Here is a 17,041-nt window from a genome sequence, read left to right as displayed (position 1 = left end):
CTAGAGAACTGCCACCACCAGTGCCTCCTCTGTCCCACACCCACCCATCTATGGATGCCAGTAAAATCCCTGTATTTGGAATCCACTCCTGGGAATGACATAAAAATATGCTATGAGAAAGCACCCAGTGAAATTCTCATCTCTATTAAGGAAATGTTATTAATTCTTTTTTAAAAAACCACTTGTCTTTGCTCCCCCCAGGGTATTTATTTTTCACTGCTAACGAATCCAAGCCCAAACATTGCAAAGAGCCCATGACCACTCAGCTATTAAATGCTGCACGCAAATCTTACCAAAGATGCCTCCTTGGTGGCCATTCTCAGCATTTCTTCCAGCAAATGAAAATGCGTCTCAGAGAGAAGCAAAGCACTCATTTACAAATTAGTTCCCTTGCACTTGATATATTGTTGCTAGGATTTAATGCTCTCATTATCTTTCATTATTTACAGCAATGTATTAATATCCCATGAAATGTTTCCTCTGAAATGATTTTAATCTTCTTATTTAGCTTGTTCCGAACTCAACCACTTTGCAGTAATGAACCTGCTCCCCCTAATTAACTATTCATGGGGAGCCCACAGTACCCTGCAAGGAAGTTATTACTAATGTGAAATGTTCAATGGCCCTGGTGGGGGGCCAGGATGCAAGCAGGCTCAGTATTCACAGTTCTATCAATTCTCTCATAACCATGAGCTTAGATTTTGAGTAGCAATACCTTCTAACTGATACCTTAAAACCTGCCCAGACGACCATCCACATGTCCCAAACAGGATCCCTTCACGCCATGTTCAGGAAAACAGTCAACACTAGAAATGCGTTTATTAACTCAAACAGCTCTTATTGACATGCTTACCAAGAAACTGTCAAAGTGCAGGACACTGGAGACTAAAGGATATATAAGCCATAGTCACATAGTCTCAAAATCTCACAGGCAAACAGAGGGAATTCCACAGAAAAGTTATTTCTAACAAAAGATATAATTTAAAGTTTTGTGCACACAAAAATATCATAAAACATTGCAAGATCAATTGTTAAATAAGTAGATGAGAGAGTTCAGAACAGGAAGAGACACTGTAGACTAGAATGAGCTGGGAAGGCTTCACAATTGTAAAGATGCTTCAGGAAAATCTCAATGAAAGTGCATAGGTTGAATGTTTACAGACCAAGAAGGGCATTCTGAGTAATTACAAGTCACTCATTGACTGAGTACCTATATGTGGCCCCAATCGACTCAGGGCATTCCCTCCACTAACTCGTTTATACTTCAAAACTTACTAGGTAGGTTTTATCTTTTACTTTTTTTCAAAAGAAAACGGAGGCCTAGAGACATCACACATCTAATTCGTGGCAGAGCCATAATTTGGACACACAGTGTCTCCTAAATCCATCTTGCCATCTGCTGTATGTCCCAGTTTAGTGGTGGTTGGAGGAAACTGAGCAAGAAAGAACCTGAAGACCCGATCCTTTAAGTAGATGTATGGAAGGGCCCGAGAAGTGGAACCAAGAGAAATAAAGCCACAAAGGTGGACTTCGGGGGTTCTGAAAGTCATGCAGTCTCCTTCTGAGCAGACCCCCAGCATACTGCGATGGAATGAAACTCCCCAGAGAGTTCTCAAGCCACAAGTTCTCCAGCCACGTTCAGATGCCACTTGCCTGGGTAACTTCGCTATTATTCCTGCCCTCTCAGCTTACAAAATAGTCAGTTTAGACAGTTGCAGGCCACTTTGCACTACAAGATACAGCCTCAGAAAGTGAAAGTTAGAAGGACTCAGAGAGATGGTTTAAGGCAAGCCCCGTCAAGTTCTGTGTTTTTTCTCCCCCTCCTCCAAGCGTTTACATCACATGCTGATGGTCCAGAACTAGATGCAAGACTCCTCTGGCTGTGTGACCTTGAACCCAGGACTCAACCTTTGTGTACCTAAATCTCTCTATAGAATGATCTCTGTAACTGCCCAGACAACTAATGCAACCTGTAAACACCTCTTCAGATGTCTGAGGCCCCAGCCTCCAAAATGTTCTTGGAACTTCTCTACCCAGCTGGGAAAACTAGACAGAGGAGTTCTCAAAACACTTTGCCTATGAGAACCCGCATCTAATATTAAAAATGCCAACAGCCCTCTCCCATTAAGGCAAGCACTTGTTTTGTGTCAGCTCACTGAGAGAATAACGACAAAAGCTTCTGCTTATACAGCTGTTTTTTAGAATGAATTTGCATTTTACTACATGGAACAGCGTCTACACACACACAGTTGAAAAATAAAATTACCAATCTGTGGGAGCCATTGTATTTACTCAGACTGTGGAAAATCCTGGTCTTCTGATAGATTTGTCATACTTTGCATTGATGTTAAGGTCCTTCCAAAGATATTTGGCCCTCAGATTGGGAACAACGCACCAGAGCTATTTAACTAATTAGGTAATTATTATCCTCAGAAAGTTAATTTTTCCTACAGTTTCCTCATTTAATGAAATGGGATGTTAAACGCCGTGGCTGTTAGAGCAGCCACACGGAGACTGGTTTGTGTGATGCAGCCATTGTAGATTACAAATATAGAGATCCCTACCTTACCTTCATAGTGCAACTGTATTCTGATAGAGAATTTAGAAAGCAATTGCTTAAAGGGTAGAACTCTTGTTTTGTTGTTTGCTAGTTTTCCCTTCTGAAAGGCCTCATTAAGCACAAGAAGCTGAACAGCAGAGTTTAAAAAAAAAAAAAGCAGCAAAACTGCCTTCCAAAATCCAAGAGTTCAAATGAGATTGCATACAAATTGCGGGGGTCTCTCTCCGTTCAGCCTTGCAGCTATTATTCCTACTCCTATGTGACTTGCATAACAAACACGGGAACGGAACCGCAGAGACAAAGAGCCAGGACCAGGAGAGACAATGGAATCACGGCGTCCTTTTGCTTCAGCAATCCACCGGCTAGTCACTGCCTCACAAATTTCTTCCACACACTGCCATCCATCACACAGGCAGCTTTTAGGAAATGAAAAAGAAAAAAAAAAAGCCATCAGTTGTCATAGAAACAATAGCAATTGGTGCCACCTTTGTGTGAGCAGCTAGAAGGCTTGCTGCTGCCATTTGGCCATCTCCCAAGGACCCAGATTGAGAAACACTGGCCAGCTTGAAAGGGGGCCCCTGAATTTCTGCCAAAAAAGGAAACCGATACCCTTCAAGTGGGCGGTCACATATTTGCCTGAGATTGAAGGTTAATTAAAACACAACCCTGGATGTGGGAACATGTTGTGAAAAACACGTTTCTCAACCCGTAAATTCCCTGTGTGAGGTCTAACGAGGCCATTGTAACCTTGTGCACCAGGGCCGTCCCATGGGAAGCAGCCAGAGCAGGGTGTTCCGCCCTCAGCCTGATGGAATATGTTCTCATCAGAGAAAGATGTAATCATCTCTAAGAGAGTCTAATTAAGCTGGTGATTAAGGTTAGCAGTGGGAAAGAAACATCCCAAGGGTGAGGCCAAGCTGCCAGTGATCACACTGACGGAGTGCAAGGCCAGGTGGCCGTGGCTTTCCCTCAATTTATGGCCTCTTTCAGACTGCTGCAAAATGGCTTCCCTCATAAATCAGCTGGCCAACATGAAATAGTAACCCCCAGCCTTCCACAGTAGGCTCTAAACGGCTGGCAGTCCCTGGGGGCTCACCCAGCACAGAAAGTGTCCATCTGAGAGGTGGGACATGGTGACCTCAGGTATATTGAGCTCATGTGAAAATGCAGGTCCTGTGGGCTCGTGGAGAAAAAGAGATTACTATCAGCAGAGCTTCAGAGAGTCTGTCTCCCACTCCTTCTGCTGTTTCTACTTGTGAGAGAGTGTATCTCAGAGTTGTTACACGATCAGTGAGGCAGGATGGGAGCCTTGGGGTTTGGTGGGGAAACAGGCTGGCCAGTGGGTCTGTCACCAGGCAGGGGGTCAAATCCGAATGAAGGCCAAAAGAAACCAGAGAGCTGAGGGAGAGGTCAGGAATCACACAGGAGCAGGAGCAGGAAGTAGGAGGGTATACACAGTCAAAGACGGGAGATTGTCAAAAGTTTCCACAGGCTGGAAATCTACAGACTCTCAGAGCAGCCTCGAAAGTCCATTGGAGGCTTGATTTTGAGACATGGTCCAAAATTACCCAGAAGTTTTCCACCTGCTCCTGCTAGGACAAGAACAAATTATACATCAGAACAGTCGGACTAGGTTTAGCTGCATGAAACAGAAAATCAAAAAGACCCCTGGCAAAAGCCAGAGATTGGCAAGCCAGGGCTGCTGTGGTGGCTTTACGGCAGTCAAGGACCCAGCTCCTTTCAGCTTTCTGTTCCACTTCTAGGCTGACGGCCTCAGCCTCATGGCCCACAATGGCTGTTATAGCTGCAGCTATCGCAACCACTTTCCAAACAACTGGATGCAGGAAGAAGGGTACATTCTTCTCCTTCTACAAACACTTGCCAGAGGCATCAACCAACATTTCTCATTGGCCAGAATCTACTCATATGGCCGCACTCAGTTGCTGGTATATGGAAGGTATATGGAAAATGCGGTCTTTAGGTTGGACTCATGGCTACTCTGAATAAATTACTGCTCCTAAGTAAAGGGGGAAATAGATACTTTTTGGTAACTAGAAATCTCTGCTAGTCAGGGTATTTCTTCTTTGACTCTCTGAGGATCTCTCAAAAACGTGTCAATCATGGTCACTAAAAGGAGAACTGTTCCTCTACTCACTACTCACCAAATCTGAGCGAGTTTTCCCACACAGACCAGTTCTCCAGCTCTCCAGACGCCAAGTGGGTATCCTACAACTCAAATCGGACACTAACAACCCAGAGTTAGTGCAGGGCCCACAGGCTAAGGGCTCAGTCCCGCAAGACTGCCCTCCCCACTTCAGACACCAATTGCAAGTCAAGGCCTCCCACACTTCTGACCAAATAGCTATAAACCAGAGGTTCCCACAACCCCTTCCTGAGGTTCAGTGATTTGCTAGAACAGCTCACAGAACTCAGAGGAACACTGTACTTCCTATTACCAGTTTATTATAAAGGCTATAAACTCAGGATCAGTCAAATGGAACACAGACACAAAGCAAGGTATGTGGGAAGGGGAGCAAAGATTCCCTGCCTTCTCCAGGCACACGGCGCTCCCAGTACCCTGATGTCTTCACCAACCTGGGAGTCCTCCAAACTCCTTTCAGGGTTTTTAAGGAGGGAGCATTACATAGACAGGGTTGATTAAATCACTGGTGATTGGTGATTGAACTTAGTCTCCAGCCCCTCCTTTTTCCCTGGAGGTCGGCAGAGGAGGGCTGCAATTTCCAACCTTCTAATCACACGGCTGGTTCCTCTGGCAACCAGCCCCCTATCCTGAAGCTGCCTTCCAGCCCCTGGACCAGTCATCTCATCAACATACAAAAAGACACTCTGACCACTCTGGAGATTCCAAAGTCTTAGAAGCTCTGTCTGGTATCAGGAACCAGGGACTAAAGACCAATTATAACAAAATATGCTCCTCTCACCCCTGTCACTCAGGAAATTACAAGGGTTTTAGGAGCTCTATGTCAGGAACTAGAGGTGGAGATCAAATATATATTTCTCATTATGTCACTGTCACACATTCTGCAGCGAGAAAGTCTTTGTTCAGCTCTTTGTCCCCAGGCTAGAGCATCTCCCCTTCGAGGTTGGTGACAGTGCTGGAATCACGCATCCAATGGGAGGTAAGGAGTTCTAGGAGCTCCCGTCTATCAGATGAATCCCTGGAAGGGAGATGAATCCCTGGAAGGGAAAGCCCCAGCAATGAGTCATCACCGGCCAGGGACTGAGTCCACGTCGGAGCGCCCTTGGCTTGAACTACTCTGGGCTTACACCAAAGCAGAGTGGGGCTTGGTTCCTGTGATAGCCAAGGAGACCAGGGTCATAATCACAGCTTCACAAGCAATGGGATTCATACACTGAGCATTTGCTCTCTGCAAACGCTGCCCTAGGCGCTGGAGATGCAAACACTGAGAAGCATCCCTTCCCTTGAAGATGTTTCCAGTCTTGCAAGGGAAGCAATATGCAAATCACAGGTTAAAAGACAGCATAAGTGTGATGCTAGATGTTGCTTGTGCACTATGGTAGATTCATCTAAATCATATGGGAGGCAAAGGAGGGCATCTCCTGAGGTGAAATCCTCCTGGGTTTTGAAATACAAGTAAAAGTTAGGCTAGAAGAAATGAGAAAAGTATTTCATGCAGGGGAACAGCACTTATACAGATATAAACATGAAAAAGGACATGTTCAAGGGGAATTTTGTGGTTCAGTCTGGATGCCATATCTGGTAAAAGTGGATGGCTATAGACTCAATCTTGAAAAATAATAACAGTTAACACTTACATAATGCTTATCATGTGCCAAATTCTGTTCTAAATGCTTTAGGTATATTAACTCATTTAATCCTCATGAATAGGGGCCGGCTCTGTGGCCGAGTGGTTAAGTTCCCGCACTCCACTGCGGCGGCCCAGGGTTCGGATCCTGGGCGCGGACATGGCACTGCTCGTCAGGCCACGTTGAGGCGGCATCCCACATCCCACAACTAGAAGGACCTGCAAATAAGATATACAACTGTGTACAGGGGGGGTTTGGGGAGATAAAGAAGAAAAAAAAAAACAATTGGCAACAGTTGTTAGCTCAGGTGCCAATCCTTAAAAAAACAAAAAACCCTCATGAATAAACTCAATGAATAAATATCTTATCCCCGTTTTACAGATAAGGAAACTGAGGCTCAGAGAGCAAGGTCACACAGCTCATATGTGACACAGGCAGTGTCTGCATGCGGGCAGCCTGACTCTAGGGTCTACACTTTTAGCCACAATACGAAACTACACCCCACCACAGTCGGCTGAGGTGCTACTACCACGCGGAATGGGAATGTTATGCCGAAGGCAAGGAGGGGCCCAGGAAGGGTTTTAAGCCAAACAGCAACAGGATCAAATGTCTGTTTTTGGCAAGTCACTCTTGAGGTTGTGTGAAGAAGGTGGGAAGGGGTAAGACTGAAGCGATGGGCCAAACCTGGGACAGCTGGGACCTGAAGACACAGAAATCTCTCTGGGTGAGTCAGTCCTAGGAAGAAGCATGAACCTGCAGTGTTGATGTCATGAAGCCCAGGTGCACCCAACAGGGAGACGGGCAGTGGAGCACTGCCCCAGAGGACCAAGTAAGCGGGGCAGCATTTTGTCTCAGGAGCACCTGGGAGCAGGCGCCCTGAGCAGAACCCAGCATTCGGAGCAAGACTCTGGTCCCAGGATACAGGGGCAAGAGGCGGGCAAGAGAAGTTGACCAAAAAATTCCTGAAGGGCCGCGGGTCCCGAGCAGGGAATGAAGTCAGGGGCTCAGACTCTGTGGGAGACAAGACCAGGACTCAGTTACCAGAATGGGGATATAAGCAGAGCTTGGACGCAAAAAATGAGGCAAGAATCTAGTTCCTACACCTGGGTCTCAGAGTCTTATAAAGTAAAAGGGAAACCAACAGAGGCTGACCTTGTGCAGTAAAGATGTCCTTAGAATTTCAGGCCGAGCTGAAATATTGGTTCAGGTGGAGGCTCAGTGACCTTGGCTGGGCTGCAGGACAGAGCAAACAGGGAGGGTGTTACCCTGAAACCCCAGCACAGTCCTAGACGTAAGCAAGTCCACCCCCCAAACCCAGATGTTTGTGTCACAGGGCCCGGGACACTTGAAACACAACGATTTAAAGATATTCTAAGAGTAATCTGAATGAGACCACTGGGAACATTCAAAGATCTAAGTAAAAGGCATGTAATGCCAACAAACGGATTTCGGATGCTGCCATTGCCAGACAACCTTCCTACCTCTGGTCAGTCAAGTGAAGCTTCATCTGGCTTTTCTCCCCAGCCCCAGCCAGTCCACGGCAGCCATGTCTTCTCCACTTCAACAGGAGCAAGGAGATCCCAGGCATATAGCCTGCAACGGGTCAGGCAGGGAGAGGAGCTGGGGGTGGACCAGCCAGGGTATCCCCCAGGGATTTTGACAGGAGAAGGGACAACAGGGACCTCTGGTGAGAGCTACACAACACAAGCCATCTGGGTCTTGAGCAAGCAATACAATCTCCTGATTCCCAAGAGGAGGTTTAACCTCTGGGTGATTAGCAAGGAGGGTCAGCCCCTGCCCCTAGCCGGAAAGGCTGTTGCGATGTGAGAAGCGCCCAGATGCCAAAGGAAGTCAGTCTGGTAGAGAGAGCACAAATGTTGGAGTTGCTTATTTATTCAGCAACATTGCTGGAGCTCCTACTCTCTGTCAATCCTCTTCTGGGGATACAGCAGTAGACGTTGGTTCATCGGCATGAGGTGGAAGGAAAGGATAGTAATCTGCAATTTTGTAGAAATGAAAATAAAATCGGAGGAGAGAGACCAGTTCCCCTGTTATTCAGAAAATGATGGAGCAGCTTCAGAATTTTAGTCCATTGTGAGGGATGTTAAAAAAAAAAGTATTCATGACCCTTGTTGAAGAACTGTAAGGCAGACTTTATTCGAGGGGAGCCATCACAGTAGATGTAGGGACCACTGCAACGGAGTCTTGCAGTGGGGGAGAGAGATTGGGCTCAACTCCAAATGCAACAAGGAAAAGTGGGAATTTATAGCCAAAGAGCAGGGTAGGGGTCAGTGGATAGAAAAGTACTAAGAGGACCCATGAGGGGTGAGGGGGCATCCTGGCTAAACCCACCTAACAGGATTCTTATTGAAGGCAGGACAAGGTGATCAGACACCGCCTGGAGGGGATGGAGCATGAGGAGTTTCATTAGATATTAAGGGTGATTAGATATCTAGGGTGGGGGACTCTGGTTAAATCTACTTAGAATTCTTGCTAAAATTGGACAATGCAGAGATAAACAGGGAAGTACAAAAGTCAAGCCTAATTGAAAAAGAGCTCAGAGGAGCCTGATTAGAGTTTGGTCAAGGAGAGAATCTTTGTCAGGGACTGGCAAAAACCAAAGAACAAACAAAAAAACTTAATTTTATCATAACGACAAATCAAGAACAGCTGTGGAGTGCCTGTGCAGCTTCTCTATTTTCTTTCTTGTTATTCTAAAGTCAAGATAACAACTCTGCAGTCACACACCATCATTTAAGTATATATTCACTGCAAACTGGAGACAACTTGGCCCTAAGGAGCAAAACACCATATGATTTCATGGCATTAAATCTGTCATCATAAAACCATGCTTTAAATGATTGCCCCCTTCTTTTTCCTCTCCTTCTTCCGCTCATGGGGAGGAGTGGAGCGTTTTCCATTTGAATTTGTTGTTTAGAATAGATATATGCGGACCTCCACGTAAACTGAGGAACAGTGTCTGTGTATATTCTTCATATTAGAAAATATGTCTCTCCTACATCTATAGGCATTTGTTTCCTAGTACAGATCCTTACACAGTTCCCTTCCCTGCTCCCCCCAAAAGTAGGAGATGCCTAGAACTATGATGAAAAGACATGAAGGACCCTTAAATGCGTATTACTAAGTGAGAGAAGCCAATCTGAAAAAGCTACATAGGATATGACTCCACCTATATGACATTCTGGAAAAAGCAAAACTATGGACAATAAAAAGATTCATGTTTGCCAGGGGTTGGGGGGGAGGGAGGGATGGATAAGCAGAGCACAGAGGATTTTTAGGGCACTGAAACTACTCTGTATGATACCACAGTGGGGGATAGATGTCGTTACACGTTTGCGTAAACTCATATAATGTATGGCACCAAGCGTGAACTGGAATGTAAACTATGGACTTTGGGTGATAATGATGTGTCAATGTAGGTTCATCCTTGATAAATAAATGTACCACTCCAGAGACAGACGTTGATAATGGGGGAGGCTGTGCATGTGTGGGGATGGGGGGTATGTGAAAACTGTATCTTCCTCCTATTTTGTTGTAAACCTAAAATTACCGTTAAAAAGTTGTCAAAAAAATAATGACGCCTCACTATTTTGAATTATACTATTTTGGAAGATGCAATCTTTTCATTTGTTTTGGGATGAAATTTACAGAACACGATTGCAGGGAAGTTTCTAAACCGCTTAATAGCGCGAACACCATAATAAGGCCCCTGACGTGTTCATTCCTTCCCAGAGTTAAATATTTCTCTTTGGGGAACAGCTAAGACAAATGCAAAACCCCAAGTCATTCTGTGCTCACCGCACCACTCTCGGATTTCCTGATGTGAGTGTGACTCAGTGAAAAGGACGGATATGCAAGTGCCAGGGAGTAAGAAAAGGAAAAGTGGGGGAGGCTTTGTTGCTCTCATCTCCCTCACCGCCCCAGCGTTCAGCGCTGAGTTGAGGGCTGGCCCCTCCGCCTTTCTCTGCAAAGCCCCGCGGTGCAGGAGCTCCGGCTGTGAATGTCTCAACAGAAAGGGGCTCCCGGAAGCTGGAGCACAGGCGGGGACACAAAGGCAACCCTGGAGATCAAAAGGTGGTCGGCACACTAAAGGTGGCGGGGTCTGAATGAGGAAGTGGTGGAGGGGTGGGGAGGTGGCATTCCCTGCTCACCCTTGGCTGTGAACTCTGCAAAGCGCTGCAGAACAATGCGGAACCGACATGGCTGGTGCAGCACGCAGATCTAACGCCTTTGACGCTGGGGGCTTGTCAGAGCTAAAACCTGACGTGTAGAAAAAAAAAAAAAAGAACAAAGGAAAGCCAGAAGGCTCGTGTATGTCAAAGGAAAGGGGCTCGAGAAAATGCTGCAAAGAAAATACTTCAGCCCAAGATGCTTCCGGAATTTGGTAGGCTGATGGAGCCGCCGCCGCTGCCCTCTGCAACTGCGACTCTGAGCGTTGCCTTCTCTTTAACTGCCTTTGATACCACAGCCTTTTGAAGTCCTTTTTCGTATATATGTAATTTACTTCTGCAACAGATAGAACTTCAGTTCTGGTGTTTACCCTCGCGCTGGGCTCTGCTACAAGGCAAGGCAGGTCCGTCGGCGCCCTCTCCTGGTGCTACTGCGAAGCTGCAGCAAGTAGGACTAAGGAGAGAAGGCTTGTGTTTTCCCGTGTTTGGTGCCGCAAATTTTTAGTAAAGTTTACCCCATATCTGTGGTTATCAAACTTAAACCCTCACCAGACCGCCTGGAGGGCTTGTTAACACAACATTTCTGGGTCCCATGCCCAGAGTTTCTGATTCAGTAAGTTTGGAATGGAGCCCAATAATCTGCATTTCTAGAAGGCCCCCAGGTGATGCTGGTAAGGGAGCGCAGTCCCACAACCGCCGCCGTATACACGAGGCACCGCACGAGGTGGGGAGGCACTTGACGAAATCAGCGGACCTCTTCTAAAGCGGGAAGGCCACTGAGTAAACTGAAAAAGGTTTCAGCTGGCTAGGGTGTCATTCAAGGTGGTAAACGGGGCCACCTGAATGAGAACTGAGGTCTCAAACCCCAGCCAGTGCGCTTCCCATTACAGTGTGCTGAGCCTGAGCTACCCTGACATGACCTTGATGTGTAATAACATCGGTAACTGCCACCTATGGGGAAAAACTCACCTCAGAAAGTCCCTCAGAGAGGCGGACTCACCACACATTCGCACGCCCACCGCCTCCTAATTGCATCTACAGTAACGCTCACCTGTCTTCTAAAGGTCTGTGGCAAGAGAGCGCGGGTCGGGCTGTGGCTGTGGTAACTTTTCTCCAGGCAGCCCAGCGTGTGGGAGCAGGTGTGAGAAAGCCAAGTCTTTGTTGTTGCTGCTTTCAGCCATTTTGTGGCTCCCTATTGCCCTCAGGACTTGTTCTTTAGCGGAGCTCGGCATAGCACCTCCTGACTTCCCCTTTCTTCTCACTTTATGCTTACACGTTTTAAATGGTGCGTTTCTCCTCTCTCCCCATTGAACCTTTGCTCCTGCGGACCTTCTACCTGGAATGCCCTCCTCACCTGCTCAGTGACACCTTTTCCTACCATCACCCTCGTCCGAGGAACTCCTATTCATCCATGAGGACTCGACTTTGATTTTCTCTTTGGTCAGCCTCTCTTCAGTGCCGGCCCCCTGAAGACCAAGTAGGAATCCACGCTACAGCATTCCCAAGCACCCGGGCACACCGCAGCCCTCCACAGTCTTATGGCAATTGAGTGTTCACGAGGCCCCTCCCACTAGATTCCTTGAGGCCAAGGACTATGCCTTTTTCGGATCTAGCACCTTCAGATCTAGCACCGTGCCTGGAATATCATGGGTGCTCAGTACACAGACTAGAAGGAGTGCAAACATGGATGTAGGCTGGAGAATTTCCACATCATGGATCCACATAAACTGAAAAGGAGCAAGAGTGGGTGAGCCCTGAGAGCATTTGAAGGCCATGATGCATAACCATTCTTAACCCCCAGGCCATGCAAGAAAAGTCACTCTTCTTAGAAGAGATCGCCACCGACATGTTATGCAGAATCCTGACAATCCCAGAACAGATCTTAACCTTTGAAGTGTCATGGTTGGGAGGGATCTTAGAGATTTCAGAAGACACAGACAGGGGCATGAATTGTCCCTGGGCCAAGTTTTTTAGCCAACAATCTGAAGTAGTACCTAGGTCTCTGGACTCATTCTTCGATGTTTTCACCACATATCATGATAAAGACATTGGATAAACCCAATGATGAAAAGGTGGGTCAGAAGATAGCAAGAAGACCTCGTGACAACAGTGCCAGCTGTGGCAGCCATAGAGGTGTCCTACTCAGGTCTGGCATCAAAAAATTAATAACTTGCCAGCAGCTTCAGGGAGTGCAGTGGGCTGACAGCTTACAGCTCTTAGCAATTCCAGGCTTCATCTAGATTTTTGAGTTTTGGCCATGCTCCTCCTTGGAGGCTCCCAGTCAATGACTCAGCATGGCAGGGGGACTGGGATGTGGTCATTTCTGTCTAATATGGGACTGCTCTGACGGCAGCCTTTACTTGAGAACTCCCAACTGGGTTGGCTGAGATAGTCACATCCATATAGCAGTCTGAGACTTTCCCCTCTCAATTTTGCTGCTTCTCCCTTTTATTTTTCACAGGCATCACCCCCAGTAAACCTCTTGTCCTCTAACTCCATCTTACCATCTACTTCATGGAGGACCTAACTGACACACCAGCCAAAGCCAGATGGGGTCTCCAGAGGAAAGAGAAGAAAGGAGGTCCCTGCAGCAGACCAAGAAGCTGAACCCAAAGTCCAGCCAGTGATCTCTTACACGACCATAAAGCAAGCTTTCTTTGGAGATAACAGGAACTGGTAACGTGTCTTCTATGCTATTAAGGATCAAGTATCATTTTTTTTAAAAAACTTGTGTCCAGAGCTATATATCATGTGACCTTCCTTTTCTATCAAGGAAGAATTTCTGAGACTCTTTCTTTGTATATGAGGGGAATTTGGATAAAGAAGCAGAAATGAGTGTTCTAATAGGGAGATCCTTCTTGTTTCATGTTTTAAGGCCAGCTCCCTTAGCTCCACACTTCATGCTACAAGCTGTCACACAAAATCATATCCTTGAGGCACAGGAAACATTCCCAACATATTACATGAAAAGCACCAACCCCTCCATCCCGCCAGCATAGCCCTTGCCCTTGTGTCCTTTTCTAGCCCATTGCCAGCACCCAAGTTCTGTTCCTTTTGTTGAAATGTCCTCAAAAAGGCTAGGAGAATTAAAAGATTAACTATTCCTATAATTTCGAATCTTCTCACATCTATGTCTTCTGACATCCTAGAACCCTTTGGTTAAAAGGCCCAGGTGAGGTGGGGAGAGAGACAATATTTCTCAAATATTTCTACAGCCTATCTACCAGCTGTGCACCTTTGATGCCTGTGACAGGGGAGAGATGCCGGATGTCTTTCAAACATATTTTCCCACCAACTCCAACCTCACAGGCCTGAATGCCTTCAACTTTCCGAAGAGAGAGGAAGAGAGATACCCCTCCAGTTGAGAACACTGTGGGTTAGCGTAATTCATCTCACTGAAAGGAGCTGCCCTTTGGGTGTTAGTTTAAAAAGTAACCACACAAACCAGCCACACTTTGTACTTTATAGATTTCCTTAGCCCACCATTAAATACTGCAAAATAACTTTAATCCAGCTTCTTCAGCCAACCCAAATCCCAATGGCATGCTGACCTTTAAATGTGTCCCTACCCATCCTTGCACTGTCCACTGCATCTCCAAAAAATCCACCCAAGTACTCCTTTAAATGCTGCCTTCCACCACAATCATCATTCGTTGTTCCACCTGACTCTCAGAGACTCAGTTCTTGGTCAAAGTAGACCTAGGGATTGTACTGGGCCACATAGCAACTCTATTTGAGCTCTTACTGTCAAAGACAGTTCAGAATTAGGTCCATTTTCTTTGCCTTCAGGCTCTTATATAACCATGGGGAACAAAAAGGACAGCTAAGCAGCAGCTTAGAAGGCAGTGGCATCACCTACCATCTTTAATCGGGGCCACGCTTGAGCTTCCCAACAGAGGAGAATCTATGCTTAAAAATAATTCTCAAGATACTGAATGAGTAGAGAGGTCATTTCATTAATTATGTGGTGAGTAATGGACATTTCTGCAATAAATGACATTGCCATTGGCTGTGCTGCCTGTAGGGAGCCACCCTGCACAAAAATGCTGCACTTAGAAGTGTAGTCTCCTCTGGGACACGTTATCAGGAGACGAGTACATAATGCGGTAGAAGTTGAAGAGCATTTCCCAGTCTGATAAATGAATCAGATCGACTGTCTGAAGTCCTCTGGGAACAGGCGTACAAACCTGGAAAGAGGAACATCCTTCTCTGAGCAGCTATGATCCACTCTCATGGTATTTCCTGGGAATTCATAGCTGGGGAAGCCACTCACTGACCCAACTGTGCACGTCATGTCGTTAACCCCAATTGGACACTCATTTCCAGGAAATCTGCTGCCCTTGAATCATTATCACTGTAATAAACATGAAAGAAATGAGCATAAGGATTTCTTCTGGAAGCAGCCTTTTTGCCTAGTTCTAGAGAGTGGTTTGCTGGGCATCAGCCTGGAATAATTCTTCCAGTCCTCGTGACTCTTCCCGAAAGAGGTTAATGATTCGTTACTGACTGCCCCAGAAAAAAACAGAAGCTCTTGAGTGCTCCTGTGGTAACTGATAAAACCGAACTGGAGTCCCGGGTGGATCATTTACTGCGTGTACATCTATGGGAAAGTTGTTTAACCTCTCAAAGACTCCATTTTCTCACCTGTAAAATGAAGGGAAGACTATCTGCCTTATGGGTGTTTGCCTGGATGGAAGGAAATTCAGCACAGCAGTGGAATTAAGAGCTGCTCTTTGGTACCAGACTCCGTGTGTTCAGAATGGCTTCTTACCAGCTGTGTGACTTCGCACAAGTTACTTACCTTCTCTGTTCCTCAGTTTCCTCATAATAGTAACACCTACTTATGATGTTGTTATGAGAATGAAGTGAGTTAACACAGGTAAAAAGCTGAGAGTAGTGCCTGGCACATAGTAACCATTCAAAAAGTGTTTGCTATTATTATTATTGTATGTGAAGAACGAAGTCACTCAATAAACCCGAGTTCTTTCTCTCCACTATTCTTCTGGCAAACTTCAGGGGGAACGTTAGGTACCATTACTCCATACCTAGTATTTTCCAGTTCCTCGGCATAAATCAAGGTTACAGCAAAGGATTGTCCCCTTATCTCCATGGACACAGACCTCTTTCCCTCATTTCCCAGTGGAAATATTTCAGATGTGGCTGACCCCAAGCCCAATGGAAGTAACCTCTAACATCCTCCTGACAAAAAATACACATCCCTCCAACCCACCTGACTCCCCCGCCCCCGCCAACCCACCCACGTGCTTCAGACCTCCATGATTCCACAGTCCAGCAACTATTTGCAAAGCGCCTGCCGTATATAAAGCATTAAGAAGGACACAAAGAAGGAGGAGTCCTGGACCCTGTCTCAAGGACGTGAGGACTAGCAGGGGAGAAGAGAGGCAAAAGGCAGAGGGTCATAGCCACCAGGAGAAGGAAACAAAGGGAGTCAGAAAAGACTTCCAGAAGGAAGAGGCATTGGACTTCATCGCAATTGGTGTGTAGCATCGCAAATCGAATCCATGTGAGTGGGGAATTCCAAATGGAAGGAAGAGTGGGAGCAAAGGTTTAGCCATTTGAAAGCATGGGACACACACCAGGAAAGGTATGTCGTCTCCTCAGGCAGAAGCGCAGGATAAATAAAAAGTAACAGTTGGAGATAACAATTGTTAAAGATGTTGGGGCCGGCTCAGTGGTTAAGTTTGCACATTCCACTTTGGCAGCCCAGGGTTCACTGGTTTGGATCCTGGGTGCGGACCTACATACGGCTTGTCAAGCCATGCTGTGGTAGGCATCCCACATCTAAAGTAGAGGAAGATGGGCATGGATGTTAGCTCAGGGCCAGTCTTCCTCAGCAAAAAGAGGAGGATTGGCAACAGATGTTAGCTCAGGGCTAATCTTCCTGAAAAAAAAAATAAGAGTTGTTAAAGATGTTTAGGGCAGAGCTGGCAGAGCAGCAGGCTACCTATAAAGTAGGGAGCCAATGAAGGGTTTTGAAAGGCAAGGAAGGGGCCAGCCTCGTGGCCGAGTGGTTAAGTCCGCGCACTCTGCTTTGGTGGCCCAGGGTTTCGCTGGTTCAGATCCTGGGTGCAGACATGGCACTACTCCTCAGGCCACACTGAGGTGGCATCCCACATGCCACAACTAGAAGGACCCACAACTAAAATATACAACTATGTACTGGGGGATTTGGGGAGAAAAAGCAGAAAAAAAACACGAAGATTGGCAACAGTTGTTAGCTCAGGTGCCAATAACTAAAACTAGTTCTTGGATGACAAATCTAACAATGCTGTGGAGGATGAATTTGAGAGGGGAAAGAAAGGAGTTAAGAGATTACTACAATAATAGTACAGGTGAGCAAGTAGGCAGTTGGTGAGGGTGGGATGGGAGAATGAGAAAGAATGAGATGCAGCATCCACGGATCTTGACCAATGATTGGGTTTGGAGGAAAACAGAGACAGAAACTTAGGATGAGCCTCAGCTCTTGCACCTAGCTGCTGAT

At 46.3% G+C, this 17,041-nt stretch overlaps 1 long non-coding RNA gene across 1 annotated transcript; it reads right to left on the bottom strand.

Moving 5' to 3' along the window:
- Positions 1-820: 820 nt before the first annotated feature.
- LOC123277746 (uncharacterized) lies at positions 821-12,605 on the bottom strand. Its single transcript, XR_006514959.2, has 5 exons — positions 11,591-12,605; positions 10,522-10,630; positions 7,831-7,942; positions 7,502-7,582; positions 821-2,976 (listed from the first exon to the last, which is right to left on the bottom strand). It is a non-coding gene; the product is annotated as an uncharacterized lncRNA (long non-coding RNA).
- Positions 12,606-17,041: the final 4,436 nt, after the last annotated feature.

This window comes from Equus asinus, chromosome 16 (genome assembly GCF_041296235.1).
Source record: "Equus asinus isolate D_3611 breed Donkey chromosome 16, EquAss-T2T_v2, whole genome shotgun sequence".
NCBI classification, from domain to species: domain Eukaryota; kingdom Metazoa; phylum Chordata; class Mammalia; order Perissodactyla; family Equidae; genus Equus; species Equus asinus.
Note: the sequence above shows the minus strand (reverse complement) of the source record. Positions and strands in the feature narration are given on the sequence as shown.